At 42.7% G+C, this 6,465-nt stretch overlaps 1 protein-coding gene across 1 annotated transcript in view; it reads left to right on the top strand.

The window, feature by feature from the left end:
• The first annotated feature begins 469 nt into the window (after positions 1–469).
• Positions 470–6,465, top strand: part of MPP7 (MAGUK p55 scaffold protein 7) — a 250,667-nt gene continuing 244,671 nt past the window's right edge. Inside the window, exon 1 of the mRNA XM_023740589.1 lies at positions 470–1,789. The gene's annotated coding sequence lies outside the window, so the exon portion shown is untranslated. The remainder of the gene's footprint in view (positions 1,790–6,465) is intronic.

Raw genomic sequence — 6,465 nt, 5'->3', positions numbered from 1 at the left:
TCCTAGTCCCTTTACCCAGTGGCTTAGTTATGTAGTGCTGTGATAACAGAAATACCACAAGTGGGTGGCTTTAACAAAGACAAATTTATTCTCTCACAGTCCAGTAGGCTACAAGTCTAAATTCAGGGCGTCAGCTCCAGGGGAAGGCCTTCTCGCTCTGTCGGCTCTGGAGGAAGGTCCTTGTCATCCATCTTTCCCTGGTCTAGAAGCTTCGCTGCACAGGAACCCCAGGTCCAAAGGATGCGCTCTGCTCCTGGAGCTGCTTTCTTGGTGGTATGAGGTCCCCCTGTCTCTCTGCTGACTTCTCTCTTTTATATCTCAAAACAGATTGGCTTAAGACACTGTCTAATCTTGTAGATCTCATCAATGTACCTGCCTCCAGTCCATCTTATTACATCATAGTGATAGGATTCACAACACACGGGGCAATTACATTAGATTACAAAATGGTGGATAGTCATATAATACTGGGAATCAGGTCCTAGCCAAACAGATACACATTTTTTGGGGGGATACAATTGAATCCATAATACCCAGATTTCATTGTTCATATTGTGCTGTTCTCTAAGTATTGCCCTTTAACCTTTTCACAATATAAACTTGTTTGTGTCATTGGATCAATCTCTTTCGGCCTTTCATTCCCCTGACTTCAAAGGACATTTGCGTTTGACAGCGTTTGGGCATGGCCTGTGGACATGTGCTTGTGTACGTATCTGCATCCCCATAGTTTGGTATTTCTGGCGTTTCTCGTTAAGTCTCTTCCTTTTTGTTTGTATTCTAGCTCTGCTTTAACAGCCCAGCTCATTTTTTCTGGCAGCACTGCCTTACAGTGATGTATTATTTTGTCTTTAATGTCATCTTGTTAGTTTCCTGCCTCGTACGTATGAGCTATTTCCTCATCTCAGTTATAAGTCTCTTCTAGGCTGGGCCCATACTGTGAAATACTTTTGTAGCTTAACCAATGCTAAGTACTTATTAATGTCATAATAAAGCTTGTTACTTGGTAATGTTCATGCTTGGGGTAAAAAGCATGTGGCAGTCTTTTTGATCAGGAAGACTTAACAAATGAATGTTCATTTTTATTGAGGACCGACTGTGCAGAGTACTACAAGAGGTTTAGTGGCGTATAAGACAGACAAGGTCTCTGCTCTTGTTTCAGATGGAAGACTGATATTAAATACTTACCGTGTAGTGTGTGAAGTAGGATGTGGGAGGTACTGGGTGATATATGGAGGTAGGGAGAGCTAAACTGGTCAAAGATCCATTCTGAGGAAGTGGTGTTTACAGGGTAGAGAGAGTGGCAAGGGGTGGCTAAGAGTATTTCTGGCAGAGGGAGTAATGTGAAGAACTAGAGTGGAGAAGGAGCACGGAGTGGGTAAGCAGTGGAGAGCAGTAAGGCTGGAGTTCAGTGAGTGAAGGGAATGTGGTCCCAGAGGAGCCTAGTGAGATAGGGAGGGGTTGTATTGTCAGAGGTTTCTAAGCCATGTTACACATTTTTGGATTTGATTCTGAGAGTGATGGACGATCATTGACGAGTTTGAAGCAAGAAAGTGACATGAGAAGTTTTAAAAATATGTGTACACACACATATAATTTTTTTTAAAGGATTGTTGTTTAAAACTGCTGCATAATGAGTGGTTTGGAGGCAGACGAGCAGATCTGGAGTGGCAGGTGAGAGAGATGAGTGGTTTTGATTAGCATGTTGGTGGCAGTGGAGATGTAAGGAAGTGGACTGATTCAAGCAATAGTAGGAGGATGACAGGACATGGTGATCGATTGGATGTAAGAGGTACGGCCAAGAGAGGAGACTCAGATTTCTGACTTGGGTATCTGGGTGAGTGGCCAAGACATTCACTGAGAGAGTGTCTTCTGATAGACGAGTAAGTTTTGAGGAGGTAGTGGAAAGAGAAGTTCATTTTAAAACACGTTGAGTTTGAAGTGCCTGCATGTTCTAGTGAAGACAGCACTTGATTGTATGGTGTGGGGCCTGGGGTAGCGTTAGAGAACTGAAAATGTCAACTTGTAGGTGGTAATTGCGTCCAAGTTTGTTTTTCTTTAGTGGCAACATTTTCAGGTTCAGCAGTGCTTCTCAAGTCTAGACCATAAATGTTTTCGCTGATTTCACCGACATTTATTGAATACTCATTATTTGAAAGGCACTATCATGCTGGTGGCAGATACAAAGATGAATACTATCTAGTTTATCTTCTGGGATCTTAAAAATCTAAGGGTAAACTGAATGAAAACTGAGCTGAAGCAGAATGGAATGCTATTAGAAGTGTAGATGAGGGTAGCTTGTGATGGCCAGTTGTTTATGATGTGGATTTTGATAGCATATAGAAAACTCAGATGGAATGGTGATGAAGATAGTGTATTTTCATAGGCACTTGGAGTACGTTACCTTCTAATGGCAGGAAAAGGGAGGAAGTCGTTTAGGCAGCCTCCTACGCAGTCTGTGGTTTGAGCACCGTTATATTTTAGTCTGTGTAACATAGGTACTCAGTAAATGCTGGATGGATGAGTATGAGCATTCTATAAATCTGTTTTATTCGCTGTGGGAGGCAGAGTCTTCTAATTTATTAGAAGGCCATTAGAATGTTGGCAAATTTTATGAAACTGTACTATCTTATTTATTATGTTTTCATGGTGTTAATGTGTGAAATACTTTTGAGTGTTGAAGAAACTTGGTAAGTTTAAGAGATATTAAGAGAATTAAGAGAAACTTGGTAACTATAAATGCAGTCCTTTCTAATCAACGTTCTAGACTTACGATTCCGACTTATAGCGACCCTATAGGATAGCGAAGAACTTCCCCATAGGGTTTCCAAGGAGTGGCTGGTGGATTCGAACTGCCAGCCTTTTGGTTAGTAGCCATAGCTCTTAACCACTGTGCCACCAGGGCTCCTGAAATGTGTGTGTGGGTACATATATGTATGTATATGTATGTGTGTTTTCTTGTCTGGAGAAACGTCTTTCATTGTGTTTGCATTTTGTGATAGCCCCATTGATGCCGTTTGTCTTAACAGTAGACAGAAGACATTTAAATGCTTTTGTAGATTCCCTTAAGCATTGAGATAGGTGTGGGTGAGCGAATTGGAATGTGAGGGTCGGTAAGTTTTCTTCGTTCATTGAGGTTACTCTTCCACGTGCGAGGCTGTGCTGACTAATTACTTACGTATGTCTGCGGTGACTGGGGAGTGTTGTAGCAGTACTGATAAAGGAGCCACCTAAAAAACCTTGCTTAATAAAATACATTGACCTGAACGCTTCTAATTTGTATTAGACTGTAATATTTTTCTAGATGGAGTTCTTTTATAATTGTGCCAGAAGACACGGAAAAGACTTCCTGTTTAACTTAGGGCACGTTGACTTATAGTTACTTTCAGATTACTCCAGATTCTCTTTGAACTGTCAATACTTGCTAATTTTGTTTATAGTATAAAGTGATGTTTTGGGTTGTACTACTTGGTCTATAATAAAATAATTTTTCATAGCAATTAGTAATAGATAAGACTTCAATAAGTAGCATATTAAATTAAAAAGATGAAACTACTCCAGCTGCTCCAGGCATCAGCAGCCATATATCCTTTTCTCCCCTCCCATTCTTTTTCTTTTTAAAAATCTACTTACATGTTTTTTAAAGTCAGAATGAATATACGACTAAAATTCAAGCAAAATTTTTTCATTATTAGGGCATCTATCAATACCTGTAAACCTCTGGTTAAGAACTCAGCTGCTAACCCAAGGGTCGGCAGTTCGAATCCACCAGGTGCTCCTTGGAAACCCTACGGAGCAGTTCTACTCTGTCCTATAGGGTCATTATGAGTTGGAATTGACTCAACGGCAACGGGTTTGGTTGTTTTTTTTTGGATCAGTACCTTACATGTTTGTTATTTTATGCACACACATGTACTTAATATATGTACAGATATAAATAAAATTTTCAAAAGTAAGATACATACAGAAAACTACACATGTGAGTGTATAGCTCACTGAATTTTCATGAAGTGGACACACCTGTGTAAACAGTACATTTTGGAGTATCTTTTACAAATAATATTTCTTGGTGTGTAACAGGAAGAAACATGGAGCTAAATCATGAGTCTGGAGGTACATTTTAGTTTGGCTGAAGCAAATGCCTGGTTATTCCTACCTTAGATGTTTTTCAGGCTTCAATGCTCAAGGTCAAGCTATGTGGACTAGAACTTTGGGCTTTGATCACCCATTAGTCTGCTTAATTTTCAGAGGAGAGTCTTGAAATTGCCTGTTTCAGCTTCCCTGAAGCTGAGGTGAGCTGGCCTTCATTTCTAGCCTGCATCCTTGTAATGCTTGTCACTATTCACAAAAGAATCCTAACCCTGCCCTTAGGTTTCACCTGTTACAGCAGGGGGTCTTCTATATCTAGCATCTTCACATAGGTGCTGTCTAGACAGTTGCCAAGGAGGACAAATGGTCGTTCCCTCTCAATATTTTTCAAAATCTTGTTTGAAAGAAGCAAGATTTAGGGAGGAGTGCTTAAAGGACATGTGGATCGTACATTAGGAGTTCGTGGGTGGCGCAGACGCTTAAGCACATGACTACAAACTGAAAGGTTGGTGGTTCAAACCCACCCGGACAGGCCTGGTGATCTGCTTCTGCAAGATCACAGCCTTGAAAACCCTATGGAGGAGTTCTACTGTGCACACGTGGGGTCACCATGAGTCAGACTCAACAGATAAACAGATCATACATTATACTAGATATCTTAAAACATACTCCTGGATCAAGCCAGATTAGCTTGATTAGAACCAGAAAACAGAGTCCTTATATCAGATCTTACTGGCATACCAACAGATTTATTTTTACTGACTTAGTAAAAAAAAAAAAAAAAAAAAAACCGGAGGCGGGGCCAGGATGGAAGAGTAGTCAGACGCTTCCGGTGGAACCTCTTACAACAAAGCCCTGAAAAAACAAGTGATTTGATTATATGTGACAATCTGGGAGCCCTGAACATCAAAGGCAGAGTTGAGGAAGCAGACTTAGTGGCAGGGGAAGGGAGAGATGGTTCGGAAACAGCAAGGAGTTGTCAGACCTGACCTGGCGAGAGCCTGAGCCCTTCAGGCCTGAGCAGCTCGTGGGTGAGCAATGAGGCAGGCAAGCAGCCATGCTTGGGAGGTGCGTTTTCCACATGGGAAGAGACCCAGCATGAGAGAGCCTGCCCGGCCACCCAGAACCAGTGAGAAGCAGCCCTCATCGGTGAAAGATAAGTACTTGCATACGGCTTGCTGCTGAGATCAAAAACACCCCCGTTGGGGAAAACCCTCTCTCCCATTTACCTCCCTGCTCCCTGCTCTGCACTGGGTCCTGGACCAGCTTCAGCAATTGCTGAGTCCGCTGGGCTGGAAGTAGGATCTGTCACATGCCCGGAGCCATTCTCCCTGCCTTGGAGAGTGAAAAAATTAACAAATGGGAAAAAATAAACTGCCAGCTCCCTTAAGCCAGGAACCCAGGGTAGGCACAGCTCCTTTGCCTAGGCACAGGCATAAAGGATCCATGGACTTTGAGTGCCTTTCCCCCTGCATAGACTTGTGTGGGCCCATCTCAGCAGCGTAGGCCCTCATTACCACAGTACAACAGGGTGTATACCGGAACTCTAACTTCAACTGTTTCAGCTGTGAAGTGGCAGGTTCTTGACATTTGACGCTGCTGTGCCCATTAAGCCGGTTCACCTACCCACATCAGGGGCCTGAGGACTGGTGGCTCCACCCACGCCACCTAGCCACCTGTGATAGGGGCCCGTGAATAAGAGGTGGCACCCAGTCCTTACAGCCAACAGCATTAGGTGCGCATAGTTGGGCTGCAAAACTCACTCACCTATGTGCTTTAGGGAACAGGGACACGCCTTCTTCCTCGACACTTAGAGGTGACCGTCAGCCCCCTGCCTTGCTCACAGTGTGTCCCTCTGCTGCAGCCAGATGCCTGTGCCTACACCAATCACCATGCCTGTCTAGGACTGTAAGTGAGAGCCTGCACCACACACTTGGTGGCTGTCTACCTCAGCACTTGAGCTGAATCCATGCAGGAGGAGTGGACGGACTCCTGAGCTTACATACCTGGTAACAGATCTAACCACCTGGTGACAGGATGTTAGAGCTTCGAAGTTGCCAATAATCAAACTAGCTCATACGAGCAGCCTATTTAGGCATATCACAACAAAACAAAAAACTAGGACTCAGTAAGCAAACATAAAATAAATACATATAATAACTTACTGATGGCTCGGAAACAACAGTCAATATCAAATCACATAAAGAGGCAATCCATGATGGGTTCAGCAAGCTCCCAAACTAAAGAATCTAGAAATTTTCCAGAGGAAGAAAATTTCTTGGAATTACTGGAGGCAGAATACAAAAGATTAATATACAGAACTCTTCAAGAAATTAGGACGGAAATTAACCAAAATGCAGAACACACAATAGAGGAAAT

Source organism: Trichechus manatus, unplaced genomic scaffold (assembly GCF_000243295.1).
Source record: "Trichechus manatus latirostris isolate Lorelei unplaced genomic scaffold, TriManLat1.0 scaffold00160, whole genome shotgun sequence".
Taxonomy (NCBI): Eukaryota; Metazoa; Chordata; class Mammalia; order Sirenia; family Trichechidae; genus Trichechus; species Trichechus manatus.
This window is presented reverse-complemented; position numbering and strand designations above follow the sequence as displayed.